This window comes from Bos grunniens, chromosome 13 (genome assembly GCF_055505025.1).
Source record: "Bos grunniens cultivar Pamir isolate PY7600 chromosome 13, Bosgru_T2T1.0, whole genome shotgun sequence".
Taxonomy (NCBI): domain Eukaryota; kingdom Metazoa; phylum Chordata; class Mammalia; order Artiodactyla; family Bovidae; genus Bos; species Bos grunniens.
Genome location: NC_141177.1, coordinates 2,519,090 through 2,541,231, shown reverse-complemented (window position 1 = coordinate 2,541,231; position 22,142 = coordinate 2,519,090). Strand labels below are relative to the sequence as shown.

The 22,142-nt window shown below is 48.5% G+C and overlaps 1 protein-coding gene and 1 long non-coding RNA gene across 7 annotated transcripts in view; one reads left to right on the top strand and one right to left on the bottom strand.

The window, feature by feature from the left end:
- The window catches only part of TSHZ2 (teashirt zinc finger homeobox 2), a 508,475-nt gene that overhangs the window by 345,226 nt on the left and 141,107 nt on the right, over positions 1 to 22,142 (top strand). The gene's annotated exons all lie outside the window — the stretch shown is intronic.
- LOC147359967 (uncharacterized) overlaps positions 55 to 22,142 on the bottom strand; it is a 40,703-nt gene continuing 18,615 nt past the window's right edge. The window contains exons 1-2 of the long non-coding RNA XR_015138836.1: positions 1,284 to 22,142; positions 55 to 1,157 (exon numbers count right to left, since the gene is read on the bottom strand). The exon at positions 1,284 to 22,142 is cut by the window's right edge and continues 18,615 nt beyond it. This is a non-coding gene — a long non-coding RNA (uncharacterized LOC147359967). The remainder of the gene's footprint in view (positions 1,158 to 1,283) is intronic.

Sequence of the window (22,142 nt, the reverse complement as noted above, 5' to 3'; positions counted from 1 at the left end):
CTGAAGCGACTTAGCAGCAGCAGCAGCCCCACCTTAGCAACTTATTTGCCAGGAAAGTATGCTTGGCCATACCTAGACGAAAGTGAGGCTGAGAAATGAGGACTTTGCTCCTCCAGCCCCTACAGTAAAGGAAGGGGTTGAGAGGAGTGCAGGGGGGAAGGTCTGGGTGGGGGTGGTGGAGTCAAGTGTCCGGGGGTGGTAAAGACTCTAGAACCATCTATCCAGCAGGATTAGCCACACCAGAAAAAGAGAGGTCTGAGATGGAGCGATTTGAAGTGCCCGACTTCCTACTGCTGACTCCCTCTGCTTATCATCTACACAACGCCAAGAGTCTGCGTGAAACCTTGAGGAGAAAAAAAAAAATCAGCTAAATATTTAGATGATTTGCCGACATGGGGAACTTGCCGTTGGCAGCAAAGATTTATTAAACAGGCTACAAAACAAGATGTCATTAAACAGTTTGAAAGCATGCCCTCGTAATTAAGAAAGGAGAAGATTTCTAATTTGGGTAATGAAATCTGTGGCTCAGACGGGCGTTCATTTTATTAATACTCACTGCACGCCTACTGTGTGCCAGGTGCTGCTGGGCTGACCCTGAGCCACAGAACACCATGCCTCCCTCTGCCAAACCTACTGTAAGAATAGCTGTCGTGTTTTGGGTCCTGAGACAGTGCCAAGCCAGTGCTAAGCATTTTCCATAACAAAGGTTTACCCCGTGACAACCCCAAGAGGTAAGAATCATTGCTTTCAACTCAGACATGGGCTGAGCAAAACATCTCCGTCTCCCTGGGGCCAGGAGGTCTCCCAGGACACAGTGCTGAACCAAGGAAGTCTCAGGCCCGACTGCTTACACTTGAGGAAAGTGAGACCAAGGGCAGATAAATGAGCTCCCAATGGGGACACAATTAGCACGTGGGATTCCTAGACCCCAGGCCCCCGCCCTCCTGGAAGCAGCCTGACCCCTTTTTCGTTTCCTTTCGGGGTCTGTGCTGGGTTCTTGTGGCTGCAGGCGGGCTTCCTCTGGCTCTCCTTGCATGGCTTCCCTCGCGTGGGGCGCAAGCTCAAGAGGACAGACCCCCTGTGGTTGTGGTTCGCGGGCTTCGTGGCCCCGGCACACGGCACCTTAGTTCCCAGGCCAGAGACTGAACGCACATGTCCTGCACGGCAAGGCAGATTCTAACCACTGGACCACCAGGGAAGCCCCCCTCCATAGTTCTTCTCGACCCCACGAACCCCTCCACCTCCCCTAGCCAGCCTCCTCCCTCTCCCCTTCTGCCGCTCACCTCGGCTCAAACACGAAAGAGCGGTGGACCCTCTCCCTTTTGGAGCCCTGGATCTTTCAAGAAAAACCCCCACCCCCAGTGGATGAGCTTGGGTGGTCTTTCCAGGGCCAACACCAGTGTGGAAGAGCAGGTCTGCTCTGACCCCACAGCACAGAGGACTGCGTGGTCTCGGGGCCCTTCTCCAGGCCGTTAGGTTTTAATTGCCTACAGACTGTTTCTCAGCCCTGGTTGCACATTAATGTCACCTGGGGAGCTTTTACAGCATACTGAAGCCAGGACTGTTTAAAACAGAATCTCTAAGAGCAGGCCTGCATGTAGGAATTTTTTTTTTTTAACCTTTGTAAAAATTGAGTTTATCCTATCTACAGGATAAGCGTTGAGTGTAAAGTTCAGTGGATTTTGCATATATTCATACCCAGGCAACCAGCCCCCAGATCAAAATATGGACCATTTCCAGCTCCGCACGAGACTCTTAGAGCCGTAGACAGATTTTTTAAACCCTCCTAGGTTATTTTAAGGGCTTCGCTGGTTGCTCAGGGGTAAAGAATTTGTCTGCATTTCCAGAGACGCGGATTCAGTCTCTGGGTAGGGAAGATCCAGAGAAGGAAATGGCAACGCAATCCAGTATTCTTGCCTGGGAATCCCATGGACAGAGGAGCCTGGTGGGCTACAGCCCATGGGGTCCCAAAAGAGTCAGACGTGACTCAGCAACTAAACAGTAACAATGACAAAGGTTATTCTAACATGCAATCGGGTTAGACGGCTGCTGGGTTAGACGGCTGCTGGCTTAGAGTTCAGACTCTCTCTGGCCAAAGACAATCCTTCTTTCCAAAGACAGCAGTGGCTACATGTTCCCTCTCTCAGTGGACAGAGAAGAGAAAAGCGTCCTTAACTGTACTGGTTTGACTGTATTTATACCCCAGGATGTGGTGAGCACCTTGAAAGCAGAAGCTGCATCTTTGCCAAAAGCCTAGCCTAGCGCGTGATCCACTGCAAGCATTTACCAGATGGAGGGAGAAGAGCAACTAGACCATGGAGCGGGGACCCCGGTTGGTCTCCATTTAGGAGGTTTCAGAGGGTCTCTGAGAAGACACGGCAGCCCCGAGTCCTCTTCCTCGGCGCCTGCCTTTTTTCTTTGACCTGAGAAGGGCGAGATGGCAAAATATTGATTCGGGGCCTTGTTCTCCCGCCGAGCTCACGCTCGGCCTGCACACAGGTGATGCCGGCAACGGGCGGGGTGGCGCTGAAAGCCGATGTCAGCCGCTTAAGTCGGGGAGAGCGGGAGGCTTGGCCGTGGTGTGTGTGTGTGGGTGCACGTGCGGCCAGGAAAGACGCTAAGGACTCGGGGAAATTGATGTTGTCCCAGCGAAAGGCCAGCGACGCTCAGGAATGATCTGTGTCAGATGCATGTCTGGTTGCCCTGGGTCACCGGGGAGGGTTTTTTGCTAATGTATAGAATAGAAGAAAAATATGTGTTTTGCCTGGAGAGCAGTTACAAACAGCTTATTGTGTCAGTATCCCCCAATCACTTATATACTTTTCAGCCCGTGGACTTTATTCATAATGTCTATTTTACTCTCCTTCATTTTGTCAAGTTGGGGTTCCCTGTTACCGCTTCTCTCTTAGAAAACAATCCATTGTCAGAGCAAGGCCACGTGGCTGTGGTTAAACCAAGTGCATTGTTGGGCAAGTTTAAAAATCAGGAACGGAATAAAATACGTATATCAAGAAAAGATAAAAATCAGGAACGGGCTGAAGCAGCTGGGAAGGCTTCGAGGTCTGAGCTCAGGGTTGATGACGACGGTGCTCCCTTCGCCTTAGGAAGCGGGGAGAGGGTGTGGTTTGAAGGCGACAGAGAGCTCAAGCAGGAGCCGGAATGAGCCTGCGGTTCTGGGCACAAAGGGAGCACTAGTCTCGCTCGCCAGCGGGAGAGAGAGTGGTCACTTCAGTCCCACGAAACAGCGAAGACAGAAAACACAAACCACTTGCTTCTCATGGATTCTCCAGGCAGCTCAGAAGGTCTCTAGAAGTGACTGCTCTGAGTCTTGGGCTCAAAACCCTGCACTGGTTCAAAAATAAAAATGAGTGTCCTGTGGCCCTTGCTATGCTATGCTATGCTAAGTCACTTCAGTCGTGTCCGACTCTGTGCGACCCCATAGACGGCAGCCCACCAGGCTCTGTCGTCCCTGGGATTCTCCAGGCAAGAACACTGGAGTGGGTTGCCATTTCCTTCTCCAGTGCATGAAAGAGAAAAGTGAAAGTGAAGTCGCTCAGTCGTGTCCGACTCTTAGCGACCCCATGGACGCAGCCCACCAGGCTCCTCCGTCCATGGGATCTTCCAGGCAGGAGTCCTGGAGTGGGGGCCACCGCCTTCTCCACCTGTGGGGATCTTCCAGGCAGGAGTCCTGGAGTGGGGGCCACCGCCTTCTCCACCTGTGGGGATCTTCCAGGCAGGAGTCCTGGAGTGGGGGCCACCGCCTTCTCCACCTGTGGGGATCTTCCGGGCAGGAGGACTGGAGTGGGGGCCACCGCCTTCTCCAGCTGTGGCTCTTAGGCTACTCCAAGAGGTGTTTCAACTCTGCATTGGGTTCTGGACTCCAGAAGTGAGACTCTGAGGATATTATACTCTTCCTAGAGCAGACTCATTGGAAAAGACCTTCACGCTAGGGAAGATTGAAGGCAGAAAGAGAAGGGGACAGCAGTGGATGAGATGGTTGGATGACATCACCGACTCGGAGGACATGAATCTGAGCGAACTCCAGGAGATAGTGAAGGACAGAGGAGCCTAGAAGGCTACAGTCCTTGAGGTCGCAAAGAGTCAGACACGACTTGGCAACTGAACGACAAAAATAGTATCAACAACCTGCCCCCCCCCCCGACCCTACTCCCTTCCCAGAAAAGACACGTCAAAGATTTGAAAGCCATAGGAGTCCCATACATAAATGGGAGGTCCGTACACAAATGAAAAGAGTGGGCAGGAGACCAGAGACAGTGAAATGGGTCAGGATGAAATCGCAAGCAATAGCCGGATCTCTGTAAAGACGCTCAACTTGGAGACTTCTCCAGGCTCCGTGGATGAGACACAGCAGGCCTGCAGCTGGATCCCTCCAGCGAGCACACGGTTCCACGCTCTTAAGGGCCTGCAGGTGGCGAAGGCTGTTTACGTTGTCCCTCAGACACTTGGTTTTTAAAAGGAAAACACTATTTCCCCAGGATGGAAGCAAGGTAGTAGATTTTATGTTGGTCTGAGCACACTGAGTCATCTCAGCTTTGGTGTCATCTGCTGTTCGCTCTAGAACTTGTAGCCACAAACCTCCAGGCGAGGTTAGGGAGAGGTTAGGTTCTATTTCCATTATTTTTCCGTGAAGGACTGTCTCTCAGTAACTCTCACTACTGTTATCCCATCTGGTTATAAGTGAAATATGGATTTGGAATATCATTTTTATCTGCACATATTTAAAATGTAATGTCCAAATATTATGCTGTTTGAAAAGAGACACCTGTCCAAAAAATTCCCAGGAAGGTTTTAGAGAGTGCACTTAAGCTCAGATTTAGACACAAGTGAAGCTCATTTTTCATCTAGCAGAAGCCCCAGACCAGCCAAGATTTGGAATACATGCTGAATGTTTTGCAAATACAGCAATGCCTCATTTGTCTGACGTGGACGGTGCCATGTAAATGCCTTTTTCACATAACTGAAGCTTATCCCTTTGCACATCAAATCGTGCATTTATTTTCACCATTTTGCATAGGAATATTCCTGAGAGTACATTACACACTCTCCGACCTCCTCCAGTAGAATACAAGAAACATTATTTAATCTTGGCTTTCTGACTCGGGTCACAGCCACGCACATCAAGTACTGGTCTGTTCTCGGCTCAAATAAAGGGACGACTCTGGATCCCTATAGCTGTGTTGGGGCTGTTTGACTTCAGTCCGCAGGAACTGGGGTTTGTCCTGCTTTTGAGACTGTGCCTGCCTGCTTCCCCTCTGATCATCAGTGTTCTCATCAGACCTAAAGCCATTTTTGTTCCCTACCCATTTAAATCTGTCTCTTCTGTGAAATAAAAAGGGAAATTGAAGAGACTCCCTTACTTGGATGACCTGACATCCTGGATTACTTGCCTGTTTTTAATATGTTCTGTGACTTTATTAACCAAATAAGTTACTCAACCCCTCTTGGCCTCTGTTCCACCATCTACAAGTGTGAGGATCAAACATAATGTTCTTATGTTTGAAATCCACTAAGCCTGTTCCAATTTGCATAATTTTGTACTGTTTTCAACTCTGATATAAGATGAACAAACACCTTAAAATTGTACGTAAACAGATTGTAGGTCCTGAGGAATCAGACCTCGAGCCTGAGGTCTGCTGGGAGCCAAGTACCTGAGTTACATTTTGCCTTATTTATTTGTCGGCTGTTTTCAATGTGGTTGAGGCTGCCAGAGAAGCACCTGCTCAGTCACGGGCGTATCATATCGTATCAGTTCTCTATTGCCGTGTAAGAAATCAACCTCAATTTAGCAGCATAAAGCAACCTTGATTTGTTATTTCTCATGATTCAGTGACGCAGGAATTCAAGCAAGTAGCTGCTAGGCAGGTGTGCTGGGTGTCGTGTAAACTGAGGGCACTCCCCTAACTGCCCTTACTTGCAGCTCAGCCGGACTGGGCGGGTGACGGAGTCCTTACTTGCGTGCCTGCAACTTTGATGCTCCCTGTCTGGCTTCTCTTGAACCACCTGTTCTCATCCTTCTGTAGTTTGGCCACAGCTTTTTTACAGCTTGGTGATTGGCTTCCCCAGGGCAAAGCGAAAGCTGCCAAGCCTTTTAAAGGGAAAGCCAAGCATTGACACAACTTCACTTCTACAGCATTTTATTGGTCAAAACAAGTCACAAGTCAAAGAGATTCAAGGAAAGGAGGAATAGATGGCACGTCCCAATGGGCAGAGCTACACACATGCGTGGGAAGGGAAGGGGTGGTGGCCATGCTTGGAAACCCTCTGCTACCCACCTGGATACATCTTCACAATGTATTTCACAAGCCTTAAGGTTTCTTCTCAACATCAAAAGTACTCATTAGTGTTGACATACCTAATTATTCTCTTAAGTGGTGTTGGTTTGGTAAACAACACTTTTCCTCTGGGAAAGGGATGAAAAGCAAGCCCGTGTGTTTAGTAGAGAGCTGCTTTTGGAAACAGATTCCAAATCTGTACTTTTCTCTTGTAAACATACAGCCAAGTCCCTGAGTTCTGAGTCACTATTTGACGAATCAGAGTCAATCCTGTGAAAGACAGAAATCCTCTTTCTGAACTTTCTATATAACTGTGCTTGCCTTTAGTTGTTGTCAAAATTCTATGAAAGTATTTGCCCAACAAATCAAATTATCCAACTGCAATATTCTATTTGCTTTCTTATCAGAGGAAAATAGGTTTATTTCTCCTTCTGGTTTTTGTGCATTTCCTTTTGTCTGTCCTGATGCTCATTTATTCATTTATTTATGCAGATTTCCTGAGCACGTTCTATGTGCCCAGCTTAAATAAACAAAAAATAAGGCAGACATCACCCTGCTCTCATGGAGCTAATGTTTGGGCATGGAAAATGGATAACAGAGATAACACCAATCAGTAACAATGGCTGTGTGTGCTACAAAGGAAAAGTCTAAAATGTGGGTACTACGGCACAGGGACCTAGCTTAGGATGAGAAATTGGCAGAGGCCTCGCAGAGGAGGTGACAGCTAAGCTGAATTCTGGAAGGGGCTGGGTATCTGCAGTATGAAAAGACCAGGGAGGAAGGAGTCGAGGAAGGGGCACTCCAGGCAGAGGGAACAGCACATGAGTAGACCCTTCGGGAGACAGTGGGATGTGGGGGGTCCAGTGTGGAATGACAAGACCAGTGGACATGTGTCGAAAATTGAAGCTTAAATGGCCACTTAAGATCTGTGAAGCCTTGGGTCTTAGGGAGAAGAGTGAGACAAAAATCATGACTCTTCTTTATCAAACATCCCCACCCACCAAAGGGCAAAGAAATCTCACCGCCATGTGGCCAATCATGTTGCTGTTGAGGCTTTATGTGAACCAATAACATCTTCTAAGTGCCAGGCATCACGCTACATGCTGGGAATAGAAACGTGAGTAATAACAGGTGCACAATAAAGATGAGCTTATGAGAGAAAAAGACAGAGCCCTCCAGGAACCCCCAGCCTATGCGGGAGGGAGCGGGGTAAAAGGATGGATTATTGCCCTGAAACGCAATCAGAGCTAGGATGAAATAATTTGAGGGATACAGGCAAGTCAGATTAAGATCTTAAGTAGCCCTGAGGGCTAAAGATGTTACTGTACCTTCCCTTCCATCCAAATGCATTTCAAAATAATATTTTGTCTTTAAAAATGACCCAAAAAAGCAAGCACTAAAAATGAAAGAAATTCTTGTTAGATTTTTGATAATGTAATTTTGGCTAAGTTCATCAAAGCTGAATTGCACTCATTTGATTTATGTAGTTACATACACCTTTGGGCTCAGTGTATGGTGGCTCAGTGGTAAAGAGTCCACCTGTCAATGCAGGAGATGCAGGAGACTCAGGTTTGATCCCTGGGTCAGGAAGATCCCCTGGAGGAGGAAATGGCACCCCACTCCAGTATTCTTGCCTGAAAACACCATGGATGGAAGAGCCTCAGTTCAGTTCAGTTCAGTCACTCAGTCGTGTCCAACTCTCTGCGACCGCATGAATTGCAGCACGCCAGGCCTCCCTGTCCATCACCAACTCCCGGAGTTCACTCAGACTCATGTTCACTGAGTCAGTGATGCCATCCAGTCATCTCATCCTTTGTTGTCCCCTTCTCCTGCCCCCAATCCCTCCCAGCATCAGTCTTTTCCAATGAGTCAACTCTTCACATGAGGTGGCCAAGGTATTGTAGTTTCAGCTTTAGCACTGGCCCTTCCAATGAACACCCAGGACTGATCTCCTTCAGAATGGACTGGTTGGATCCCCTTGCAGTCCAAGGGACGCTCAAGAGTCTTCTCCAACACCACAGTTCAAAAGCATCAATTTGTCAGCGCTCAGCTTTCTTCACAGTCCAACTCTCACATCCATACATGACCACTGGAAAAACCATAGCCTTGACTAGATGGACCTTTGTTGGCAAAGTAATGTCTCTGCTTTTTAATATGCTATCTAGATTGGTCATAACTTTCCTTCCAAGGAGTAAGTGTCTTTTAATTTCATGGCTGCAATCACCATCTGCAGTGATTTTGGAGCCCAAAAAATAAAGTCTGACACTGTTTCCACTGTTTCCCCATCTATTTGTCATGAAGTGATGAGACCAGATGCCATGATGTTAGTTTTCTGGAAGAGCCTAGTGGGCTGCAATCCATGGGGTCACAGAGTCGGACACGACTGAGCGGCTGAGGATACGTACATTTTGGTGTCCTCACTTCTCCAATCACCTAAGCACGTGTCTGCCCTCTGCCCTTTCTTTTGAGTAGTTTTGCTGTGACTCGAAGTGTTGGGTATGACAGACTCATTCTATTGGGCTCTTGGGATGGGATGGGAGAATAGGAGAAGAGGTGTCAATTAAGCCTGGGTTTAAAAAGTAGTGCATTAGTTAGGAAACAGACTCTGGTTATTATTTTTTAAATCCCTAATGTAACAGAGGCATAAATAGAAGCATTTTCTTTTCTCTCACCCTAGCCACACAATTATAGCCGGCCCCAGGACCAGGATGGTGGATTCAGGGTCTTAGTCCCTGGTTCCTTGAGTGTTACTGCTCTGCCAACCTCAACGCAAGGTCTCCATCCTATGACCTAAAATGGCTCGTGGCTCTTACCATCACACCTGCATGCAGTCTGCAAAAAGGAGGGAAGGAAATAAAGAGGAAACATGCGCATTCCTTCACAGATGCCACCCACTTTGCTCACAGCCCGCCTGCCAGACCTAGCTGCAAGGGAGGCTGGGTACTGTAGTCTTTAGCTGGGTGGCTGTGTGTCCTGCTAAAACCCAAGGGAGCCCTATTACCAAAGGAAGAAAAAAGGGCAAATACTGGAGAGCACCCAGCAGCTTCACCACAGATGATGGTGGGCATGGCCAGGATGGGTAGCCAAAGACAGAAACTTAGGAAAGTCACCTGTGAGGTTTTATGATGCCCCTTTTATAGAAGAGGAACACAGAGACACACAGTGGTTAAGGTAGACAGCGGGGCTTACCATGGGGGAGGTGGGAGTGGCTCTGCCCTGGGGACCGGCAATAGAGAACTGCAGTATCTTCATGCTAATTCTCTTCAGTCCTGTCGACTCCCTGTGACCAGGCGGACCATAACCCACCAGGCTCCTCTGTCCATGGGATTCTCCAGGTGAGAATACTGGAGTGGGTTGCCATGCCCTCCTCCAGGGGATCTCCCCAACCCAGGGATCGAACCTGCGTCTCTTATGTCTCCTGTGTCGGCAGGCAAGTTCTTTATCACTGGTGCCCCCTGGGCACGAGGATAACCAAATAGCACGACAAACTCTTCTGCTTTGCATTATGCACTAGCGGTTCTAACGTGTCAGTGACCAAATACTCCTTGCCATGGGCACAGAAGCTTCCCACCGCCCCCCACCCAGCCCCGACACCATGGCCAAAGCAGGCACGTGCCAGAAAAGAGTCTAGGATATCTTGAGCTGGAGCAAACAGTGGGGAAGGACAGGGCAATGGCACCAACCTCTTCCCTAACACACACATACACACACACACTCCCTCCTCCTGGCCCTGGCCGACTCCTTTGCCATCAGTTGATAAATCCTGACTTTGAACCCGTATGTCCCAGTATTTAAGGTCCTCTTTAGATTTTTGTTCCAATGCTGGCTCTGTCACTTCCTAGGTCTGTGATTTTGAACAAGTCAACAAGCTTACAATTTATATAGACCAGTGATTCTCAAACTTGAATCCATGTGAATCAAAATCCTCCAAGGTCCTTGACTCCTGGGTCACGCTGCCAGAGATTCTGGTTCAGTAGGTCTGGGCTGGTGCTGGAGAATTCAAATTTCTAACAAATTCCCAAATGAGGTGCTATGGGTCCCAAATGCCATGAGTCCAGAGACCACACTTTAAGACCTCCGGTCTAAGCAGAAGGAAATGTGTTTTACTTTTGTTTTGGTGAGTGCTTTTGTTGTTCAGTCACTCAGTCGTGTCTGACTCTTTGTGACCCCATGGACTGCAGCACGTCAGGCCTCCCTGTCCATCACCGTCTCCCAGAGTTTACTCAAACTCATGTCCACTGAGTCGTTGATGCCATCCAACCATCTCATCCTCTGTCGTCCCCTTTTCCTCCCGCCTTCAATCTTTCCCAGCATCAGGGTCTTTTCCAATGAGTTAGTTCTTCACATCAGGTGGCTGAAGTACTGGAGCTTCAACTTCGGCATCAGTCCTTCCAATGAATATTCAGGGTCACAAAAGATCTTAATGGAATGGGAGGTTGTGGGAGTTTTAACTATTTTTGAAAACAGAAAATACATAGTAACAACACATGACATTACCTACTGACTTACAACTTTCACTTTGCTTTCACAACGTCCAAGAATCATTAATAATAACAATAGCTAACAGTCTTTATCAGGTTCACTAGATTTTAAGTTCAATGATACAAACTAATGTTAAAAATGCACCAGTAACTTAGAAATTACTCAGAAAATATTTGTTGAACACACAAACTTTATTGAGTTCTTACTAAGTTCCAGACACAATGCTCTGCCTTTTATGGGTGTTATTTCCACTAATCCTCAGGATAACCAGAAAGTAGCTCCTATCACTCCTTCTTTATAGTTGGGAGGTCACAACGTTAAGCATCTTGTTGAGGGTCATTTATGAAGAAATGACCGCATCAGCCTTGACCTCAGTTCTACTTGACCCCAAGGCCTGCTCTGAATCATAAGCCTCTAAAGCAGGGGTCAGCACGCTTGGCCTGCAGGTCTTGCTTTCACCCATTTCTACAAGACCCGTGAGTTTAAAATGGCTTTACAGTTTTAAATGGTTGGGAGAAAAAAAGAATCCAAATAAAATGACAATATTTTATGACATATGAAAATTGACACTGAAATTTCCATATCCCTCAGTAACGTTTTGTCAGAATCCAGCCACACCCTTTTGTTGACATATTTCCTGTGGCTGCTTTTGGGCTGTGATTACAGAGCTGAGTAGTTGCAACAGAGCCTATTCAGTTCACAAAGCCCAAACAACTTACTACCTGCCCTTTACAGAAAAACTGTGTCAATCTCTGCTCGTTTGATTCCTATTATCCTTTTCATAATGTTACATTCGAATATTTCCAGGTGAAAACCATCACAATCAATCTTTTTTTTTTTCTAATTCTTAAAAATAACACCTTGTTTCATGAACTGCCCGCGATCCCCACCATTAAAGCGTCTGTGTTCCGGCTTAACGCTGGCTGCAAGGAGCGCCTTTCCAGAGGCAAACACCCCTGAGAGTAGTAGCTCATTATTTGGTTAATAACAGTGAAAGAAAGCAGTGTGATGTTTAGCAAAAGGCAGTGGTCCAAGGAAAAGGTCACCAGTATTCCCAAACGTTGCGATGTCTAGTTTTCCAGTCCAATTTCCCAGAGTGAAACAAACTCACACAGCCTGGGCTGCAGTACTGAAAAGTTCCAGCCAGACTGAATTCCCTGATTGGGGGCAAGATCCACTGGAGATTTTGCTGGATCCCAAAGAATCAAAGATAAGGATTACAGTGGTCAAGTTCATACCGGGAATTGTTGACTGCGTTTTATCCTTTTAAATATGTGTAAGTCATAGACAGCTCTGCAGTCAAAAATATCGACTGCATTGATCTCTGCCAACCACAGAAGCAGCCAAGGTGGGCTGCGGCAGAAAGGCTGAGAAATACTTAAAATAAAGATGTGAATGCTATGGAAGAGGCCGCGCCTGGCCGCCTCCCCTCGCCCACCCGGAACGTGAGTTCCAGCGGAAGAGGCGAGCACGCCATTCACAAAGGGAAAAAGTACTTTTGCAGCCTGACTTGACATCAGCATGCAGGCCTTGAGTCCAGCGCCATGTTCCGGGGCAGCGGGACACAGATTTCTGCAGCAGGCATAGATTTCACAAGGAGCACATCAGACTGGACCGTCCCAGCCGGCCTGATGAGCAGCGTTGGTTTTCTTACCTTCGTCATGCAGGAGGCAAAAAGGACGTAGCCAGTAAAGGGCCTTCCTTGCACAAACCCACAGTCCGAGTTCCAGAGCAAAAGCTTTACGCCTCATTCCCTTGTTCGGGTAATCAGGCGTCTTTCTCCCCTGCAAGGCCAAGCACCTGCTCAGGGCCCGCCCCTCTGCTGAATGTCGTGGAGTGTGGCTCTGTCCTGGAGAAGCTGATGGGGAGACACATCCATCTCCAGGCTCCTGGTGGCAGAGAGTTCCCTCTTTTTTTTAACCTTTTTATTTTGTATTGGGGTATAACCAATTAACAATGCTGTGATAGTTTCAGGTAAACAGCGACGGGACTCAGCCACACATATACATGTATCCATTCACCCCCAAACGCCCTCCCATCCAGGCTGCCACATTGAGCAGAGTTCCCTGTGCTGAACATAGGTCCTTGTTGGTTGCTGCCGCTGCTGCTGCTAAATCGCTTCAGTCGTGTCGGACTCTGTGCGACCCCATAGACGGAAGCCCGCCAGGCTCCGCCGTCGCTGGGATTCTCCAGGCAGAAATAGTCCATTTTTAAATACAGCAGTGTGTCCACGTCCATCCCAAACTCCCTAACTATCCCCTCTTCCCAGCAACCATACCTCGTTCTCCAAGTCTGTGGGTCAGAGGTTCTCATCTTGTTTGTCCTTCTAAGATCACAGGACCCAGCAGAGTAGGGGCTCAGCCAATATTTGTCAAACACCCGATGAGGCGAATAAGTTGACTGTAACACAGGGAGTAGAAAGTGTGCTGGGATCATAGAGGAAGGGCCATTTCAGCCAGGCTCCAGAAAAGAGGTGAGATTCCATCTGGGCCTTGAAGGAGGCGTGAGCATTCGGGAGGTGGAGAGAGTGGAAGGGGTATCAGAACAAGTCCTCTGGCCAAAGGGAGCAGAGGATAGGTCTCTCTTCCTCAGATCCTTCTAGAAATAGGCACTGAATAAATAGCTAAGCCTCATAAATGCACCTGAACCTTCTAGAATTCAACATATTGCACCATCCACAGATATTCAGAATGCACTAAAGCTGCCTTCTGCTGTCTTCGGAGCACCGCTCAGGGCCTAGCAAATAGGACCGTGGTTGGTCCTGATTGATTTAAAGAAGGAATGACTTAAAGACAGAAGCTGTGTCCTGTCTCCCGGGACAGGGCCGGAGAGCCCACCATGACACAGGATCTGCAGGGGGAAGGATAGGGAGGGTGGGCTTGGTAGGAATGCTGCGTGGCTTTCCGGGGAGCACAGGCAGGAAGAGCCGCCGGACCCAGCTCTGCTTTCTTCACGGAGCCGCCCCCAGGGCTGGGCCCCAGGCTGGGCAGAAGGTATAAAACAACAGCGTGAGCAGGAGGGGCAGCCTGGCACAGTTGGTGCAGACACTGGCTTTGCAGGTAAACATTCATTCATTCATTTATTCAACATTCATTCATCCAATATTTATTGAGCACCAATGCTGTTCCAGACTCTGCATGCCATCACGAAAGAGCAAATCAAGCGCTGCCCTTGTAGAAGTTTTGTTCAGTAAAGAGCATAAACAAATGTCAATGTTCACTGACTGCTCACTGTATGTTGTTGTTTTAAGTACTTTCAGTTCAGTTCAGTCGCTCAGTCGTGTCCGACTTTTTGCAACCCCATGAATCGCAGCACGCCAGGCCTCCCTGTCCATCACCAACTCCTGGAGTTCACCCAATCTCATGTCCATCGAGTCGGTGATGCCATCCAGCCATCTCATCCTCTGTTGTCCCCCTCTCCCCCTGCCCCCAATCCCTCCCAGCATCAGAGTCTTTTCCACTGAGTCAACTCTTCGCATGAGGTGGCCAAAGTACTCGAGTTTCAGCTTTAGCATCATTCCTTCCAAAGAACACCCAGGACTGATCTCCTTTAGAATGGACTGGTTGGATCTCCTTGCAGTCCAAGGGACACTCAAGAGTCTTCTCCAACACCACAGTTCAAAAGCATCAATTCTTCGGCGCTCAACTTTCTTCACAGTCCAACTCTCACATCCATACATGACCACAGGAAAAACCATAGGCTTGACTAGACGAACTTTTGTTGGCAAAGTAATGTCTCTGCTTTTTAATATGCTATCTAGGTTGGTCATAACTTTACTTCCAAGGAGTAAGGGTCTTTTAATTTCATGGCTGCAGTCACCATCTGCAGTGATTTTGGAGCCCCCAAAAATAAAGTCTGACACTGTTTTCCCTGTTTCCCCATCTATTTCCCATGAAGTGATGGGACCAGATGCCATGATCTAACTTTTTTGCTCTCCTCTTTCACTTTCATCAAGAGGGTTTTTAGTTCCTCTTCACTTTCTGCCATAAGGGTGGTGTCATCTCCATACCTGAGGTTATTGACATTTCTTCCAGCAATCTTGATTCCAGCTTGTGCTTCTTCCAGCCCAGTGTTTCTCATGATGTACTCTGCATATAAGTTAAATAAGCACTTTAGGTATACATTAAATACAACATTTCAAACTCGCAAAGAGCCTGTAAGTTACAGTGACATTCCCATTTCACAGATGATGACAGGAGTCCCAGTTTAAACCAGAGGGAGAGCTGGGGTCCGAGGGGCAGGTATCTGACTCCAGAGTCTGCTCTTGACACCACATTGTGCCCTAGGACAGAGGGTGACCAAGTCTGGGGACAGGCACAGCTGTCTGTGACCTGGGAAGGCCCCTCTGAGCAGTGACTTTGGGCCATGACCCGAATGAGCACGTTAGCCATGCTGAGATCTGGGGAAACTATTGCAAGGAGAAGGAAAATCAGGGGCCCAGGCCCCAAGGAGGAAACAAGGTTAGTTTGTTCCAGAAAACAGACCGGGGCCAGAGTGTCATGAGCCAGGCAGTGAGCGGCAGCAAACACACCAAAGAGTGTGAGGGTGGCTGAAGAGAAAGAAAGTGCGAGAATTAACCGCATGCAGGGGGCCAAGGTTTCCAGAAATTGAGAAACACTTCACGTTCACATCACACCTGGACCCTGTCCTTACGGCTTGGGAATTGTGCACTTAAGCTTTCCACTTTCTCGAAGCCTTGGTTTTCTCACCTGAAACACGAGGTCAAATTGTTTTTAAGAGAATACACGTAATGTGCTTACCCAAAGTCTGGAGCTGAGCAAGCACTCAATAAGTGTGGCCATTATTCCTGTTAACAAGACAAATGCCTCTTTTCAAGACTGTCACTCCTGAGAGTGGTACAGACAATTATGATACAGCAGGATTTGGGTAGGCTTCACTGGTGACTCAGAGGCAAAGAATCTGCCTGCAGTGCAGGAGACACGGGTTTGATACCTGGGTCGGGGAGATCCCCTGGAGAGGGAAATGGCAACCCACTCCAGTATTCTTGCCTGGGAAATCCCATGGACAGAGGAGCCTGGCGGGCTACAGTCCATGGAGTTGCAAAAGAGTTGGATATGACCTAGCAAGTAAACCACCAGGATCTGGATATGAAATGTTTCTCATTTCCTGGACACTTTAACATCCTGGATATGGTTAATTCTTGAATTTTCTTTCCCTTCTTCAAGACAAAGCTCAGCTACCCTTTCTGGGCCATCAGCCTAGATTTCAATGGCCAGGAGCCCTCCTGAGTATCCCTCCCCCCAGGTCGTCCCAGGCCCACAGAGCAACCATCACCCCAGCAGCACCACCCAGCCCAGCCCTGATGGATGGGAACTGTCCTGGAGACAATCAGTACGGCAGCCACAGCCCACCCCCTTGGCTGTGGTTACTGATCCCTCGGAGCTCTGACCGTCACGGTACAGAGCTGGGCCCACTCTGCGACGAGGACAGTAGTTTTGTCATATGGAACAATCCAAAGAGGAACCAAGGAGAGGTGGCAAGTCAGTGCCAGTCTCTCATACACAAGGAGAGCCTGGTACATACACCACCTGGAGAACCAGCCAGGCACGAGGATGCTCACGGGAGGCAGGAAGAGAGAGAGAGGGTCAGCGTTCTGAACAGGAGTGGAGGCTGGGTGCACTCGCTACCGCCAGCACTCCCATTCCTAACCCGTGAAAAGCACCTGCAATGTGCCAGGCTTGCTCCAAAAGCTTTAGACGTGTCACTCACTCGGTCACCACAGCAGCCTCTAAGCTTGGTTCATTATTTCCTGAATTCTCCAAGCGATGAGGCGAAGGATCAGAGGTTGAGTGACGTGCCCATAGTCACCCAGCTAGGCGCTGGATCTGCACCCGTGCAGTCCAGACCTGCCATCCCTGCATGGAACCTCACGCGTGTGCCATCATGATGCTTTGCTTTTCGGCACTATTTTCCTGCCAGTATTTACATCAAACTTTTTCTTGGCATCCCCTCACACTTCTTTATCTGAATCAAATGAACGCTTTGTAAAACCACCACCATCCAGGAAACCAGTTTCTTGTCATAAATAGCCAATCAGTCTAACAAGAAAATGCAGTAACAACAAAACTATGGCATTAAAATCCTTGCCACACGTTGTCTATTGAAGCCTCTGAGCCCAAGCCCTGCCCTTTCTTTGCAGAAAGGAGAGATCACAAGTGTTAGAGGGGCGCTAAAAACACGTCAGCACAAAACTCACTGACTTCAACAGAAAAAGTAAAAGGATTGAAAAGAAAATGTCTTATTCAACCACCATGCAGAAGATAGCTCTCCCCAAGCTTCTCATTCCTTTTCACGGACATATAGAAGTAGAGGAGGCCAGGGGTTGACAGGTCAGAAGATCAATTTGTAGTGAGCTGTGTGTCTTGGAGCAAGTCAATGCCCCTCTCTGGACCTTATACCTACTCTGAGTGAGTGATGAAAAGTGGCTCCAGATCAGGGTCCTCGAGAAGCCATTGGCAGGTTAATTCTGGCCCATGATAAATTTTTATCTAGAAAAATAAGTCCCAAGATAAGTGAGATTTCCATAAAGAAAGTTTCTTTCACTTGAAGTACTCTTTCTCCGTCTGAAATTCATCCAGTAGCCTACTTTCAATAACATTTGTGGAGCCACCACGATATGCCATCATTCTGTGGGTTCAGTTCAGTTCAGTCAGTTCAGTCACTCAGTCATATCCAACTCTTTGCGACCCCATGGACTGCAGCACACTAGGCCTCCCTGTCCATCACCAACTCCCAAAGTTTACTCAAACTCATGTCCGTTGAGTCGGTGACACCATCCAACCATCTCATCCTCTGTCATCCCCTTCTCCTCCTGCCTTCAGTCTTTCCCAGCATCAGGGTCTTTTCCAATGAGTCAGTTCTTTGCATCAGGTGGCCAAAGTATTGGAGTTTCAGCTTCAACATCAGTCCTTCCAATGAATATTCAGGACTGATTTCCTTTAGGATGGACTGGTTGGATCTCCTTGCAGTCCAAGGGACTCTCAAGAGTCTTCTCCAACACCACAGTTCAAAAGCATCGATTCTTCGGCACTCAGCTTTCTTTATAGTCCAACTCTCACATCCATACATGACTACTTAAAAATCATAGCTTTGACTAGACGGACCTTTGTTGACGAAATAATGTCTCTGCTTTTTAATATGCTGTCTAGGTAGGTAGGCAAGTTTCCTTTCAAGTATTCTGTGGGTAGCAAGTTTTCAAAAGTGAGATCTGTTCCCTGTTACTTTAGAAAAACTTAAATGTCTTCTTTTTTCATGACACGATGGTCACAGTAATTCATCTTTCCTGTTTTGTGTGTCCAGACACAGCAAATACAGTTTTCCTTTCTTTTTCCCCTCTCCTCGGACATTTCACTGGTCTGTGCATTATATCCTTGAGCCTGCGAACTCCTATTCTAGCCGTTACTCCTGAGCTCAAGAACGCCAGCACCCGTCTGTGTGAGTCTCTGCAGAAATGCCTACAAATGGAACCCGTGTGCGCATGCGCGTGTGCTCAGTCATGGTCAACTCTGTGCGATCTCGTAGGCTGGAGCCGCCAGGCTCCTCTGGCCGTGGAATTTTCCAGGCAAGAATACTGGAGTGGGTTGCCATTTCGTACTCCAGGGGATCTTCCCAACCCAGGGATGGAACCTGAGTCTCTTGCGTCTCCTAAACTGCAGGCGGATTCTTTACCACTTAGCCACCTGGGAAGCCACAGAAACCAGCAGGTGAGAAACTGAGCGAGGGGCTGAGTACGGGCTGCGCGAGCGGACTGCTGATGCTTCCGCTAAAGGGGCCGCTGCGCCTCAAGGCCAGGGGGTCGTTGCCGTGGCGCAATGTGGACCAGAGGTGCTCGATCTTACGATATGAAGGGAAGGCAAAAGGCAAAAGGACTTTCATATCAAGTCCTTGTAGGTAGGCCACAAGCGGTGACTTCTGCTCACAATTCCCAAAGCTCTTTCACTTCGGTGCAGGTAGGGGAGCTAAATAAGAGGCCTGCCACTTCCCGCCTTGTTCTCATTAACCAGCCTGCCGTCAGCCATGGAGCAAAAGGACAGGAAAGGACAGAGCAGGACGCAGAAAAGGGCCTGGACTTTGGGTCCGTGGAGCCAAGCTCTTGTTGCTCTTAGCTGGGTAACCTTGGGCAGAAGACAGCCTCTCTGGGACTCTGTTTCCTTATCTGTAAATCAAAGGCTTTTAATCCTACTTTGCCAATTTTGTGGAACATTAGAAATAACATATAACGTCACAGAAACAGTGATTTTATTTTATTTTAAATTAAAATTTTAAAATAAGCCTTTTACTTATAAAATAAGTAAAAGACTTGAACCCTGCTCTTCTGGTCTCATTTTTTAGCTGCTCCCCAGGGAGCCACTGGCCAGTCTTTGCTGCCTTTCTGCCTCCCCTGGAGCCCATGAAAGACACATTAGGGGTCCCTTGGGTTTCCCCTCACCCCCCAAGGCTGGGCTTTTCTGGTACACTGAACCTCTGGGGAGACCCCATGGAGAAATGCAAGCTGCTGAGCCAGTATATCTAGGCCTGGCCCTTCATGGGCCCAGAATCCAGTAAAAAGCAGTTTTATTGGCAGGAATGCTAACATCCACTTACACTGTAGCCTGAGGAATCATGAGCGGCCCATAGAAGTGAAACATCACCCTTCCCTTCTCGCTGAAGCCTGGGTATTTGGAATCCATGGAAATGAGAGTCTCAGGGCTGTAAGTATACAGGACCAACTCTTAGCAGATTTGCCTAAAGGATGGGTAACCAACCTCCCCAGGTGGCTTAGGACAAAGTGGGTTATAAGATGCCAGACTTCAGTTTAAATCTAGGAAAGTCCCAGGCAACCCAGAACAAGCTGATCCTTAGGCCACAGCTTGACCCAGGACTCTCTCTTCTTTCTAGCTATAAAATGTCAGGGCAGTGTTCCCAGGTATGCTCTTGGACCTCACGCAACTTCCTGGGGTCAGGACACGCACCTGAGCCTCTGAGTCAATGCTTGAGATCCAGAGCTTGGCAAACATCAGCCAGTGTGTGTGTATGTGAGTGCTCAGTCCTGTCTGACTCTTTGCGGCCCCATAGACTATAGCCTGCCAGGCTCCTCTGTCAATGGGATTCCCCAGGCAAGACTACTGGAGTGGGTTGCCATTTCCTCCTCCAGGGCATCTTCCCGACCCAGGGATCGAACCCATGTCTCTTGTATCTCCTCCACTGGCAAGTGGATTCCTTACCACTGTGCCGCCTGGGAAGCCCTAGCATCAGCCAAGGCAGTATCACAAGTCAACTCATCTTTCCTGCTGAGCCTCAGATCTCTTCCGTTACAGGATTCCAGGTGAGTCCTACAAAACAATCTTCCTGGGCTCACCAAGTGACACTGACCGGCCGTGGTACTTTGATATCATGCATTTCGCCATATGCCCCAGAAGTGTTTTTTTAATGAGTAAAGAAATAACTGAATAAATGGGTGGATGAATGAATAAATGACACAGTTAAAGTTTAAAGGCTTAAATGGATAAATACATATATACATACATACCATTACATTTAAGAATTCCTTCCTTCCTATCAAAGCCACCCATTTTTTTTTTTTTTAATCTCTTCTGGTGCTTAAGTACATCCTTTTGATTGGCTCCTTTAAGACCGACGAACATGGGCTAACTCCTGGCTACAGGGGCATAAGGCCTGGGGCTGCAGACCAGGCTGAGACTCTCAGCTCCCGCTCGCCTCCTCCGACCTCCACTTACTCATCTGAACACGGGAGTCCCAGCCAGACCTTCTGTTCCCTTCCTCAGCAATGTCGGGCCAGCTCTCCACCTTGCTCATTGCTCCTCTTCTGCATGAAACATTTTCCTTTTAAACTCTTGAGACAATGCTTTCACCGCACAAACGGTTCCAGGGGTGGGAAGTTCGGCTTCTGGACAGACGTCTGTGCGTGAAAGGGCGTTTCTCAGCCGTGAACCGTATCGGAAAGCAGTCTCCGCGGCACACGGCACTCGCTGCTCCAAAGCGGCAGGACCCGCAGAGAAGCTCTGGGCGGGCGCGGGGCCGGGGGCAGAGTCCTCGTCGCCCCCTAACGTCTGGTCCAGGTACTGCTCCGGGAAGCCTGCGCTGACCTCCCGCAGAGCTGGAGCACGTCCCCTGGGCTTTTGGGACCTTCTGAGGCTCCCTCTGCTGTAGTCTTGGTTTCCAAGCATCGCAAGATGCATTTATTTACATTCTCCTCCACTGATTCAGAGCACCGGGCTCATGGGCCCGGGGCTCAGCCCTGCTTGAGGCAGCCGGTTTCGCGCTCATCGAAAGTTAGCCGGTTGAATTCATGAAGCAACAAATGATAAAACTAATAAGCGGAGGCGCGGCGGGGGGATCCATGCAGTCCACGTAGGTCCAACCACAACAAGGCGCATGCACCTGCCGGAGTTTCTGAGGCCTCATTATTGGGGAAAAGACTTGCCAAGGGGCATGGAATAATCCAGAAGCAAAGTTTGGTCCTGGTTAAACGGCACTGTGAACACAGTGGCTGTGGAAATGGAGATGTGGGTTTCTCCGCCCGAAGCGTTTTACTTGTCGTGTTTTGTTGGTTTTTTTTTTTCACACTCACGTTCATTATCACGTACCTGAGTTGAGCTCTCAAGCAGCTCATTAATTGTCTTGGAGCACCGTTCGGTGCAATTTCACCTGGCCTACTTAGATCGTTGAGGTGAGAATTTTGGTGTAACTTGAGTGTTTCTAATGACTTTCCCTGAAAATCTAACACACACACAAAACACGTTGGCACAGAGGAAGTTGAGGATGACGCAGCGTTGAGTAGGTGCCCTGGAGAGGAAGCTGTGTGTGGATGCGGAGGCAGGCGGGAGGAAAGCCCCTGGCTGGTGAGCGTGGACACCACTGCCCCCAGTGGAAGGAAGGCCCGTCCACTCAGCAGGGCCACTGTCTTCCCGGAGGACTGGTTCACAGAGGGGCACTTGGGCGGTGGTCCTGGAGTCCCCACACCTGGATTGATTATTGATAAATCATTGATAGTTGATCATTCTCCATGTGGAATCTATGATGAGGCATCTTCTTTTCCAATTTAGTGAGGAGGTGGCATCTTTCTGTTCTAATCATACAAAGACTGAAGGTTGCATTGCTCTTACTTTGCGCTGGTTGCCAGGATGCTCATATACAAATGGGGAGATTAGTCACAGTTCAGTTCAGTTCAGTCGCTCAGTCGTGTCCAACTCTTTGCAACCCCATGAACCGCAGCACGCCAGGCCTCCCTGTCCATCACCAACTCCTGGAGTTCACCCAGACTCACCTCCATCGAGTCAGTGATGCCATCCAGCCATCTCATTCTCTGTCGTCCCCTTCTCCTCCTGCCCCCAATCCCTCCCAGCA